This window comes from Suricata suricatta, chromosome X (assembly GCF_006229205.1).
Source record: "Suricata suricatta isolate VVHF042 chromosome X, meerkat_22Aug2017_6uvM2_HiC, whole genome shotgun sequence".
Taxonomy (NCBI): domain Eukaryota; kingdom Metazoa; phylum Chordata; class Mammalia; order Carnivora; family Herpestidae; genus Suricata; species Suricata suricatta.
Genome location: NC_043717.1, coordinates 9,026,766 through 9,040,273, shown reverse-complemented (window position 1 = coordinate 9,040,273; position 13,508 = coordinate 9,026,766). Strand labels below are relative to the sequence as shown.

The 13,508-nt window shown below is 42.8% G+C and overlaps 1 pseudogene; it reads left to right on the top strand.

Moving 5' to 3' along the window:
• The first annotated feature begins 7,538 nt into the window (after positions 1 to 7,538).
• Positions 7,539 to 13,490, top strand: LOC115284313 (annotated as a pseudogene).
• Positions 13,491 to 13,508: the final 18 nt, after the last annotated feature.

Genomic DNA, 13,508 nt, shown 5'->3' with positions numbered 1-13,508 from the left:
GGTCAGAGAGAGGGAGACACAGAATCTGAAGCAGGCTCCAGGCTCTGAGCTGTCAGCACAGAGCCCGACATGGGGCCCGAACCCATGAACCCTGAGATCATGACCTGAGCCGAAGCCAGACGCTTAACCAACTGAGCCACCCAGGTGCCCCTCATTTCACATATTTATAACCCCCAGCATTGTTAGTGTCGAACAAAAACACAATTTAGTAATGAGTTTGATACCTTTATTCAAGGGAAAAGAGTTCATGGACTAGGGAAGTGCAGTGAGTGCCTCACCAGGAGCCGAGCCCTGTTCCTGGGGGCTCGGGGCTGAAAGAGACTTTTTATGTTTATTTATTTTTGAAAGAAGGAGAAAGGATGCAAGCAAGGTAGGGGCAGAGAGAGAGACAGAGAGAGAGAGACAGAATCCGAAGCAGGCTCCAGGCTCTGAGCTGTCAGCACAAAGCCTGAAGTGGGACTCGAACCCACGAACCGTGAGATCATGACCTGAGTCCAAGTCAGACGCGCAACTGACTGAGCCACCCAGGCGCCCCAAAAGAATTTTATAGAGCGTTATAAGAGCCAGTGCAGAAACAGGGCATGACTGGCTAGGAGCTCAAGGATTTTCTTACAAGCCTAGCAGGTTCCCCTATTTTCTAGGTTGGGAGAAGCCAGCTAGTTAAAGCTGAGCCGGAAGATTGGGACTGGGTTCCTCAACAGGTGTTCCCACAGGTGCAGGCTGCCTTAGATTTAGATTTGGAACTGAGGCAGCATCCATTTTGTGGGTCCTGATTTAGGGATTAACTTTATCATTAGATGAAATGGAAAGTCAAAGGCTTATCTTTTGTTTTGGAGGGATGATTGCTTTTTGTTGTTAAAGTCTGGCGTTCCGTGCTATGCAGGCCCTTTTGTTCTCTTTTCTGTTTTGTTTTTTTATACAGGAAAATGTGGCTACACATCGAGAAAGGTTAAACATATGAAGTAGTCACGTGGCAAAGTCTTCTACAACTATTAAGAACACACTTTATGTGGAGAGTCCCGATCGGATGGGGAGCCGGCAGGGCGGGAGGTGAAAGAATTCACGCAAGGCAGAACACAGGAGATAGAAGTTTATAGAATTTACAGCAAGGGGGTGGGGGGCAGGGTGGCAAAGGAGAGACTATCTGCCAGTTGGCGGTGGTGAGGGGCCACAGTTATAGGGCAGAGTGGGGGAGTATGGGGGCGCATGGAGTTTTCCCTTTTTTGGTAACCTGAGCAACTGTGCCCGGTTGTAAGTAACCCATTGGTCAGTTAGGGTGTGTTACTATTTCAAGGTGGGTCGCTAATGAGCCTGTTTGTATTCAGTTCCATGGTCCCTGGGGGCCCTTCTGCCTTGCTCAGTTTTCCATTGCTCAAGCCCTGTGCCTAGAGGTGGCCTTCTACACCTCAGAAGGTATCAACTAACATACGGAAATACCCATAAATAATATTGTAGAGAGAGGAAAAAATATGTGAACTACATATATTATAAACTCAATTGTATTTCAAATACATTATTCATGCAAAAAAAATAGGTTACAAAGTCATGCACTGAACAGAGAATGGAATCATGGGTGAGTTTTATGTTTCCCCTGCAGACATTTGGTAGCTTGTAAATTTCTACAAGGAACGGATTTGAGTTATTAACAGGAAGGGGAAAACCCTCTTCAAGGTATCATTCTGTTCTCTTCTTGACAGCTTTATTTGATGAGAGCAGGGTTGTCTGGATGGGACGTCTATGAGAATTAAGGACAAGAACATCTGTAAACCACAGCTGCAGCTCGGCCGTTCCAGAAATGCTGCTTCTCATCTCTCCACCAAGCCTATTTCTGAAATGTCATCTGTACTTCAGAAACCACTTAAAGGCTTAACGTTGAACAAAACTCAAAATGGCCGCATTAATGCTTCAGGGAAACTCCATTTTGAGGAAACTTTTTTCCTCTCTTCTGAAAACCTCCTTCCTCCCTGCGTAACCCTTCTGTTTAGGGAACCCAGCACCACCCTAAAGACGTAAGCAACGAGGCTGGCAGCAGAACTCCCATCAACACCAGCTTGATTCTGTGTTTCCCTATAACCGACCCCCCGGCACCTAGCCCCTTCCTCCCTGAAGTTTGCAGGCTTTGAAGGCCATAGTCTACTGCAGCTTCCTTCGCCTGGCAAATTAATAAAGCTAGTGTTCCTCTATAACCGCAAATTCTGTCTCTGCGTTATATTTTAGCTCTGAAGCACAGAGGTCGGTTTTTGATGACACCTCTGATCTGGAGTTACTATCAATTTTTACTTGTATAATCTGCATGCTAAATAGAGTGTAATTTTTGCCACAGTGTGTAACTCTTAGGACCCCAGTACCTACCAGGCCTCCAGTAAGTAGTTGAGACTGTAAATCATTGACCTGTAGGTTTTGTGGGGCAGAATTTGAAGACTAACTTCCTAGGCCTCATGCAAAAATGGTCCAAAGAGAAGCAAAGAGGTAAGAATGAGATCATCAGGATTCTGGTATAGCCTCGGAGCTGGGCCACGGTGGCTTATTTCTCAGATTAGAGCAGGGTTTTTCTACCTCAGCACTATTCATTCTTTGGACCAGATAATTTTTTTGTGGGCAATTCTTTGTGGTGGGAAGCCTTCCTGTGTGTTGTAAATGTTTAGCAGGATCTTGGCCCGCTACCCACAAGAGACCAGCAGCACCCCCTCAACAATCCACTTATGTCAACTAGAAATGGATCCAGACATTACCAAATGGCCCCTTGGGGATGAAATGGTCCCCAGTTGAGAACCATTGGATTAGAGGAAGAGGAAGAAAAATCAAAAGCATATTTTTTACTTTCTGTAAATCATCAGAACAGTAAGACAGTGAGTGGAAATCTAATGAGAGGTCCTAACAAAACAGACCTAATTTAGAAAGATAAAATTATGGATTTATCTACTTGAATAAAAGTTATCATTCTTGTCTTTAGTCTACTGCCTAGTCATCCTTGGAAGAGTGTCTTGTCAAGCAGGTCTCTTGGGCTGGAACCCATCAATGTGTTTCAGATATAAGGGGAAAGAGCTAGAACCTCATATGCTGGAGTAGTGGTCTGCCTATAAGCCAGAGAAAGCATATTCTGCAGCAACTTATGCATTATATGATGCACAGAATTTGTAAGAAACCCATTCTGTCCCTGTAAAGGCCACTGGGATTTCAAACGGTGGGAATGAAGTCTGGTTCAAACCATAACACCAAACGTCACTAAAATATCCCTCTTACTTAATTTGATTATAACACTGTATTAGTAGAGTGCTGCTGGCTGTAATCGATACCCTGATCCCCATGGGCTGTAGGCTACTTACAAAGTGAAAATCAATGACTTGTCTTGGATCTAGCTGAGAACTGAAATCACAGGAAAATGACCATCCTGAAACCTAGGGAGATATGTAAAAACAGAAAATCACAGCTTGCCAAGAGCGGAGACTTCTGGGGCCACACTTGTTGGAAGATTTATTTTTAATTTTTTAATATTTATTTATTTTGAGAGTGAGTGATCAGGGGGAAGGGGGGAGGCAGGCAGAGAGAGAGGGAGACAGAGAATGTGAAGGAGGCTCCACGGCTGTCAGTGCAGAGTCTGACTTGGGGCTCAAACTCACAAACTGTGAGATCAGGACCTGAGCTGAAACCAAGAGTCGGAGGCTTAACGGACTGAGCCACCCAAGTGCCCCAACTTGTTGGCATATTTAAATGGTAATTGGTGGGGCGCCTGGATGGCTTAACCTGCGAAGCGGCTGACTTCTGATTTCAGCTCTGGTCATGATCTCACCATTCATGGCATGGAGCCCCGAGTGGAGCCCCGCATTGGGCTGGTGTTGGTCTCCATGAGCTGACAGCACAGATCCTGCTCGGGATTCTCTCTCTCTGCCCCTACCCCATATGCCTGTGCTCTCTCAAAATGAATAAATAAAAATTTTAAAAAAAGGTAATTGGTGAATTGCTAAAGGCTGTGTGTAGACTAATTTCAGAGCTAAACACTGCTGTCGTAAGGGCACTCCTGCACTTTTTTGGGTTTTACTTCCAGGAGTACTCCCAGGAATGAATGTCATGTGAGAGAAAAATCTCCTTTTTTTGGGGCACCAATAATCAACTGGGTCTAATTGACATTTATAGAATACTTCACCCAACAACGCAGAACAGAAATTCTTCTCAAGCTCACATGAAACATTTGCCACGGTAGATCACAGTGTGGGCCATAAAACACACCTTGATTTAAAAGAGTAGAAACCATATAATGTGTGCTTTCAGATCACAGTGGAATTCAACTAGAAATCAATCATAGAAAGACAGGTGGAAAATCCACAAATATTTGGAGATTAAACAAGTTGCTTCTAAATAATACACGTGTCAAAGAATTATCGGGAGAAATTTTACAATGTTTAGAACTAAATGAAAATGAAAATACAACTTATCAGGGAACCTGGGTGGCTCAGTCGGTTAAGTGTCCGACTTCGGCTCTGGTCATGATCTTGCAGTTTGTAGGTTGGAGGCCCGTGTCGGGCTCTGTACTGACAGCTCGGAGCCTGGAGCCTGGTTCGGATTCTGTGTCTCCCTCTGTCTGCCCCTCCCCCACTTGTGTTTGGTCTCCCTCTCTCTCTCTCTCTCTCTCTCTCTCTCTCTCTCAAAAATGAATGCAACTTATCAAAATATGGAAGATGCAGCAAAAGCAGTGCTTAGAAAGAAATTTATAGCACTGAATGCAAATATTAGAAAAGAAAATGTTAATATCTGTATTCTAAGTTTCCACTTTAGCGAACTCAAGAAAGAAGAACAATATAAACCTAAAGCAAGCACAGGAAAAGAAATAGTAAAAATTTCAGCAGAAATCAATACACTTGAGAACAGGAAAATAATTTAAAAATACCCACAAAACCAGAAGCTGTTTCTTTGGAAAAAAAAAAATCAATAAAATTGACAAGCTCCTAGCCAGACTAATCAAGATAAAAAGAGAAAAGAAGCAAATTAGTCATATATGAGATGAAAGAGGGGCCATCACTATTGATATCATGGACATTAGAAAAGGATAATGAAGGAATATTATGAACAAGTCTAGGCCCATAAATCTGGTAACTGAGATGAAATGGACCAATTCCTTGAAAGACACAATCTACCAAAATTTACACAAGAAGAAATAGATAATGGAATTGTCCCAAACTGGAAGCCACCACGGTATCTTTCAGGAGGTGAATCAATAAATAAAATTTAGCACTTCCATACATACAATGGAATATTACTCACTGATTACAAAATGAACTATCAAGGGGCATCTGGGTGGTTCAGTCAGTTGAGCATCTGACTCTTGATTTCGGCTCAGGTCATGATCTCGTGGTTCATGAGTTCAAGCCCTGCACGGGCCTCGCCACTGTCAGCAGAGCCTGCTTTGGATCCTCTGTCTCCTTCTCTCTCTGTCCCTCCACTGTTCTCTCTCTCTCTCAAAAATAAATGAACATCAAAAGAAAAAAAAAAGAAAAGATATCCGTATTGCTAAGCAAAAAGAACCCACCTGAAAAAGCTGCATACTGTATGATTCCAACTATGACATGCCAGAAGAGGCAGCATTATAGCCAGCCAGGGGATCTGGACGGGGGATGTGGCTGGAAGGGAAAGTGCTAGCACGTGCAACCTGGAAATTGCAGGGCAGTGAAACTCTTTTACATGAGACTGTAATCGTGGATATGTGCTATTATACATTTGTCAAAACCCATAGAATATACAGCACAGAGAGCAAACCCTAATGTAAACTAGGGACCTTGGTTCATAATAACGTGCCAAAACTGCTTCATTAATTGCTAACGAATGTACCATACTGGCATGAGATGTTAATAAGAGGAGAAACTGTGTAGGGGTGAGGGACAGAGGTGGGCATGTGTGGGAAATGCCTGTACTATTGGCTCAATGTTTCTGTAAACCTGAGATGAAATTCTAAACAAGAAAGTCTGTAAATTAAAAAGAAAGAAAGAAAGAAAGAAAACACCTGCCAACGTCAGACTCCTTCGAAACCTACCGCTGGTAATAGGAGTCAAGGCTACCAGCTTCATTTTTCCCGGGGTAGGCGGAAGAGAAGCCTGCTGGGACTCTGTTCCAGTATCCTCTTGCCTCTTGTTCTTTTCTCCCCCCGTCCCCAGCCCCCATGACAAGTAGCTGTGCTTATGCTTGGCATTCATATTGGCCACCATTATTGAGACACTGCTCGACAGTCATGGCCCTCTCTTTCACTAAGCTTGAACACAGTGTTGAATCATTATCAACACCACTTTTAATGAGTTGGGGTTTGGCACAATACAAGATTACACGTTTCTCTGCTTGAACTAGGTGCTTGCAATTTATTCCATAGCAGAGATGAAACTGCCTCAAGGTTCTCCCTGGATCTAGATCTATTTTTTCGGGCAAATGACCAGTATTTGCTCTTAGGAAAAAGGGTTTTAAACACACTGTTTTCCTCCTCACCCGCTTCATAAAAATGGGATTTTAATGAGTAATAATTAATATTTTCTTTTTACAAACTTGTTCATACTGGAATCTCTCAAAACTCTTGCAAAAATAAATTTTTTCCCTCCTACTTTTATGGCATCGAACGGGGGTTGGCAAACTTTTCTTGTAAAGAGCCAGATCCTAAATACATCGTAGCAGGATGTGTAGACAATGTGCAAACAAATGGCTGTGTTGGTGTTCTAATAAAACTTGATAGAAAAACAGGATATCATAGTTCACTAATCTCTCGTAGAAGGAGACTCTAGCCATGTCAAAAGATACACTGTCAAGCCTCTGGCAAGTAAATTGATTCAGCTGAGCTTTCTGATTACAAATCAGAATATGCCCTTCCTCGTGGGATTTAATATGATATTGGTGAAAATGCCATGTAAGCCATAATGTAAGACACCCACGGAAATCCAGGATGCACCTGTAGAAAGGGGTTGTAGCAGATGTGTCAATGGCTCTGCCCCTGACCTCCCAGCACTCCAAGTTCTAGCACAGGCCAACGTGTCCACTCACCAGTACCTGAGAGCTTCCACTCGAGCCCTAGTGGGGCCAGTCAGAAGTGACAGAATGCTATCATCTCTGGGAAGAGCCCTCAGTCCTGACAGATGGACTGGAGGAAAAAGAACCCATATAACTCGCTTCTCAGTCGGGAGGGCTCTGAGACACATTGGACCGTGTGTCCTAAAGATCCCCCAGCAGATCTAGCTTCAATTGTCCCGAACGTTTACCTGCTCTTTGGCGTGCCATGCCTCAGCTTCCTTCCCGGCCCTGCCTCACTTCCCCTTGCTGTGCTTCCACGGATCACCTCCCGACGGGGATCCTTCTCCTGGAGCTGGCTCTTCTGGGGTACCCAAAACTAAAGAAGTTGCCAAAGAGAAAGCTTTCATAGATGTCTTTTTTATATATATCCTCAGTGAATATAGTCAAGACAAAGATGGATGGTGATAGAAGTTGTGAATATAAAGTGAGGAGATGGATATAAGGGGGCTGGGAAATGATAAAGCCCACCACAAATATCAGGTGAGAGCATTCGGATTATGGTTGCCGTGAGCATCTGTGCCGGGAAATTGCCCTCTAAATCCTGCCAGCTCATGGCCACCTATAATGACGGAGGTGAGCGGCAGTATAAATAATACAGAACAGTAGATGATTGAAAAACTAACACATGGCTTCAAAAAACATTCTGTGACATTTAAGCCATATTTTTAAATATTTTATCATACATAAAAATACAGTCATTGGTAGAGTAACATAATATCTATATAATGCACTGGATGGAATAAAAAAGCAGTAACATTTTACAGTTGTTTTAGATATGTCTTTTTTATGTTTTTTAAAATTTATTTTTGAGAGACAGAGAGAGACAGTGCAAGCAGGGGAGGGTCAGAGAGAGGGGGAGGTACAGAATCCTAAGCAGGCTCCAGGCTCTGAGCCAGCTGTCAGCACAGAGCCCGATGTGGGGCTCAAACCCACGAACCCTGAGATCATGAACCGAGCCGAAGTCGGATGCTCAACCAACTGAACCACCCAGGCGCCCCTTTGATCTCTTTTTAAAAAATAAGCAAAGCATTGCAGATCCAGGTGGATTTTCTTCTGTAGTCCTAGCCTGTTCCAGCTCTCTCCCTCTTTTCCCAGAGACAACCATACTCTTTAAACTCAGGTGTATTCTTTCTATTCATGCTTTTATGCTTTTACTCCATACACATGTTTCTATAAGCAAGACACATCATAGGGCTTTGTGATTTTAAGATTTACATAAATATGGGCACCTGGGTGGCTCAATCGGTTAAGCGTCCAACTCTTGGTCTCACGGTTCATGAGATCAACCCCACATAGGGCTCTATGTTCACAGTGCAGAGCCTGCTTGGGATTCTCTCTCTCTCTCCCCCTCTCTCTGTACCTTCCATGCTCACATGCTCTGTCATTCTCTCTCTCCAAATAAATAAACTTAAAAAAGAAAAGATTTACAGAAATAGTATCACACTGTGCAAAGCATTCTGCAACATTCCGTGTTCACTCAACACTATTACACTATTACTGAGACCAACCTATGTTGATACATGTCAGTTGGGTTCATTCATTTATCTTTGGGAAGGAACCATGTGAGAGACTTTTTTTTGTTTTTCCTTTCCAAGATTTTATTTAAATTCAAGTTAGTTAACATATAGTGTAATAATTGTTTTGGGAGTAGAATTTAGTGATTCATCACTTACATGTAACACCCAGTGCTCTTCCCAACAGGTACCCTTCATGCCCAGCATGCATCGGGTCCATCTCCCCACCCACCTCCCCTCCAGCAATCTTCAGTTTGTTCTCTATAGTTAAGAGTCTCTTATGGTTTGCATCTCTTTCTTATTTTTCTTTCCCTTCCTCACTGTTCATCTGCTTTGTTTCTTAAATTCCACATAAGGGTGAAATCATATGCTATTTGTCTTTCTCTGAGTGACTTATCTCACATAACATAATACCCTCTAGTTCCATCCACGTCATTGCAAATGGCAAGATTTCATTCTTTTTGATGGCTGAGTTTTATCTATATCTATATCTATATCTATATCTATATCTATATCTATATCTATATCTATATCTATATCTATATCATCTATACCTATATCTATCTATATATATCCCAAATTAACAGTGGTTCCCAACTGGGACTGGTTGTGGCCCCCTCAATTGAAAGTTGGCTATATGTGGAGATATTTGGGGTTGTCATGATTGGAGGTGGGGTGTTGCTGACCCTAGTGGGTAGAAGGGAGGGATGTTGCTAAACGTCTTAGAGTACACAGGATGGCACCACAACAAAGAATTATCCACTGTGAAATGTCAACAATGTCGAGCCCAGCAAACCCTGTTACGGATGAAAAGCTAAGTTCTCAACATTCTTGAAAAATTTCTAGATATGGGCAGATAACCCAAAAGTAGGGCCCTTCGAGCTGAGACAGCACAGGCTCTGCCTGGCGGACCACATTCTTAGAAGGTGTATTGCATTAGAAAGCATTTTCTTCTTGAATGTGGATGTTACGCAGTTTTAAGGCTAAAAAATTTATTGCTTTTTTTGGGGTGTTGTATGTATATGCCTGTGTACTATGTGAGTGTGAATATTATGCCAAGGGTGAGGAAGGGGACCCACAGACTTGATCTCTAGTCCTCATGTGGATATAAAAACATAACAAGGAACTAAACTAGATTTGATTTAGCAAAAACTAACTGTGCTCTAAGGTCCCATACATGGTGTTAAAAGATAATTCTTTTGATTATTTGTATTCGTTTCTTTTTTTTGGAAGAGAATATTTTTGAATGGAGAAATCATGACTCTGGTTCAGATCTAAAAATGAACATGTGGTAAAGATCTCATTCAACTCACTGATGAGTTGATGAGGAAAGGCTACGGCGTTACTGCCCATTCAAAGGAGAATCCAAAGAATGAGCACAGTCATTGTGAGACCATGATTTATAATAAATACATATATGTGGTCTTCCTCTGTTTCTGGCACAGAGCTCCAGAAACCCTTGGAAGGTCATAAGTGAGAAGAGCTATAAAGGTATGTGGATATTCCTTAACAACCCCTTCTGACCACCTAAGTTTGTGTTGATGAGATGCCTCTTGGACAGCACCTGGAGGTGGGGGGGAGGTTTCCAGAGGAACCAAGCAAGTGATTGGAGCGCTAGAATTTTCAGCCCCACTGGCTTGACCTCCTGGACTGGCTGAGGGGCTGGAGGTCGAATCAATCACCAATGGTCAATGATTTAATCAACCATACCTATTTAATGAAGCCTCCATTAAAAAAAAGTGGGTGGGATTTGGAGAGCTTCTGAATTGAGGAACACATGGAGGTTGGGGGGCAATGGCACCCAGGAGAGGGCATGGATACTCTGGACCCTGTCCCCATGCCTCGCCCTATCTCTTCCATCTGGCTGTTCATGAGTTACATCCTTTTATAATCAACCAGTGATCTAGTATGTAAAGTATTTCTGTAAGCTGCTTCAGCAAATTAATCAAAACCAAGGACGATTTGGAACCAGGGATCTATTGGTGCCTGAGGTTGGGGAGGGGCCAGTCTTGTATAACTGAGCCCTTAACCTGTGGGATCTGATGCTATTTCTTGGTAGATAGGGTCATAATTAAGTAGAATGATAGGACACCAGTTGGAGTCTGAGAATTGCTGAATGGTGTGAAGACCTGCCTCCCCATCCCCACCCCCACCTTACACACGTCAGAACTGGAATCAGCACCATTAGTTGGTGATCAGAAGTAGAATCAGTGTAGAATATTAGTTATAGATGAGGAATAGTGAAATGAATATGCAAATTGAGACAAAACTGGCTTCTTCCACAGTGGAAGAGGGAAGTCCATTGGACTCCTACCCCTCTACCAGACAGGACATAATTTGATGTCCATCAACAGGTATTTTTGCATTGCTGTCAGTTATCAACCATGTAGAGAGTTGCAAAATAGCTCTCATGAATTTGATAACCCAGAGAGGTGCCCTATACTCTAGAAACTCTAGTTTCCTGCTAAAGAACAAATTCCACCCCACCCTCCCCACCAAATGTCTAAGATAATTCTAAGACTGTGTAAGCCAGACTTTGGAAAATATACTACCTACTACTATAATTATCTTACTTAAGCTATGGAGCCCAGATCAAACCCTAGAGTGGGTGTTGGATTTCCACTACTTCCCTGCCCCCTCACCCCTGCCACAGGGAATGGGGATTTTCCTCCTCAGTTATTCTGAGAAGAAAATTCCAGGGCAGGAAAATAAACCTAGGCTAGGGCTTGAGAAAGTCTAGAGGATTTCTTATTTCTCTAAATTGGCCTGCAACAGGACCTGAATTCCAAGCTAGGGCAACACAAAGAGTTGCCTATGTCTTTTTGAGTCATCTGCCTGCCATGTGAGTGACTTGCAGGGAATTAGGCAAGGCTTCAGGGTTTGAGTTCGGACGTGTCATCTCTAAACATATCTACTTTTCCTGGATGTTGTAAGTTACTCTCTGTTTGAAGTTTCCTTTTCCTGGAGAGTTCAAGACATGGCTTTTTAAATGTTTCATTGGGGCACGTGGGTGGCTCAGTTGGTCAAGTGTCTGACTTGATTTCAGCTCAAGACATGATCCCAGGGTTGGGGGATCGAGCTCCACATCAGGCTCCATGCTGGGTGTGGAACTTGCTTAAGATTCAATCTCTCTCTCTCTCTCTCTCTCTCTCCCTCTGCCCCTTTCCTCCACATGTGCCTTCTCCCCCCCCTCTCTAAAATAGAATAGAATAGAATAGAATAGAATAAAATAAAAAGAGAGATTACAAAAAAAAGTATGGTTTCATCACAATTTTGATATGGGGAATGTGGAGAGGAACTAACCTTGTTTTGAGACCACAGAAGGGGTGAATTAATCATGTCATCAAGGGAGGACAGTGGTGCTAAACAACATTACTATCCAGAATAAAGATAAAGAGGCAGGGATAAAAGATGGTGACCATGGCTACCTGGGTGGCTCAGTCAGTTAAGTGTCTGACTCTTGATTTTGGCTCAGGTCATGATCTCACGGTTCGTGGGATCGAGTCCCACATCAGGCTCCTCACTGATGGCACTGAGCCTGCTTGGAATTTTCTCCCCCTCTCTCTCGCCCCTTTCCCACTCACACACTCACTCTCTCTCTCTCAAACAGTTTTGCTGACTTGAATTCATGACATAGTTTGGGTGTGAGACAGAAGTGTGAATTAATATCCTTGTCACAGACTGCTAAAGCCTGAGACTTGGGTTAACAATTGTTGGAACATTTTATAATGTCATGAGAGATTGAAAATAATGGGTAAAGTTGATGGGATAAAAAGATGCCATTCTTTAGACGTAACGTTTGAGCACTAATTTGGTTTGGAAAAGTAAGCATAGCATCAATATTTAATAGCGACGAGACTGAATTTACAGGGAGAAAAATTCAAGATCATGGTGATTCAGTTCCCCTAGGGCTTAATGTGAATGACTGGACTTGAGACTTCTAACTCAGAATTTATTACATCAGCCAATTCCAGGCAGTATGTGATAGATGCTTGTAGTTTTATGCAACGTATTCAGATATAATCCATTTTTTTTATGTTTAGTCCTATAACCTTAAATCTAAGATCATCAAGAGTTCACTTTCTTGACTAATTTATTTAATAAGAACTAGTCGTATTTTAAGCTTAAGTCTTATACTGCCTAGCCTGAATGTCAAGGACTGACAGTTATGCCATTAGAATTCAAATAAAATTTGCACTAGACAGACAGAGTGCCTAGTGGAAAGTTCCAGAATTTGGGTCTCAAATTTTAGCCCTGCCACTTCCTCATTGCCAAATCTTGAGCAATTTGAATCTCACTGGGTTTTTATCTAATCATATATAAAATGAGGGGTCTGACTAGGTGATTCCCTAAGGTTCTAGCTTAAAAACTATGGTTCTAGCTTTTGGCTTTCAGCTCGGAGGAGAGGAGGGTGCGAGTCCAGGTTCATCTGACACAAACCGCCTCCACCGTGCTGCCTAAGTTCAGTTCCAACGAGATCAAAGTCGTGTACCTGAGGTGCACTAGTGGCGAAGTTGGTGCCACATCTGCCCTCGCCCTGAAGTTCAGCCTGCTGATCTGTCTCCAAAAAAGGTTGATGATGACGTTGTCAAGGCAACTGGTCACTGGAAGGGTCTGAAACTGACCACTTAGAACAGACAGGCCCAGATTGAAGTGGCATCTTCTGCCTCTGGCCTGATTATCAAAGCCCGTAAGGAATGGCTGAGAGACAGAAAGAAGCAGGAAAACAGTAAGCACGGTGGAAATATCACTTATGATGAGATTGTCAACATTGCCTGACAGATGCAGCACCAATCATTAGCCAGGGAACTCTCTAGAACCATTAAAGAGATTCTGGGGACTGCCCAGTCTATGGGCTGCAATGTGGATGGCCATGACCCTCAAGACATCATAGAGGACATCAAGAGTGGTGCAGTGGAATGCCCAGCTACTTAAGAACTGCAAAGGAAAAAT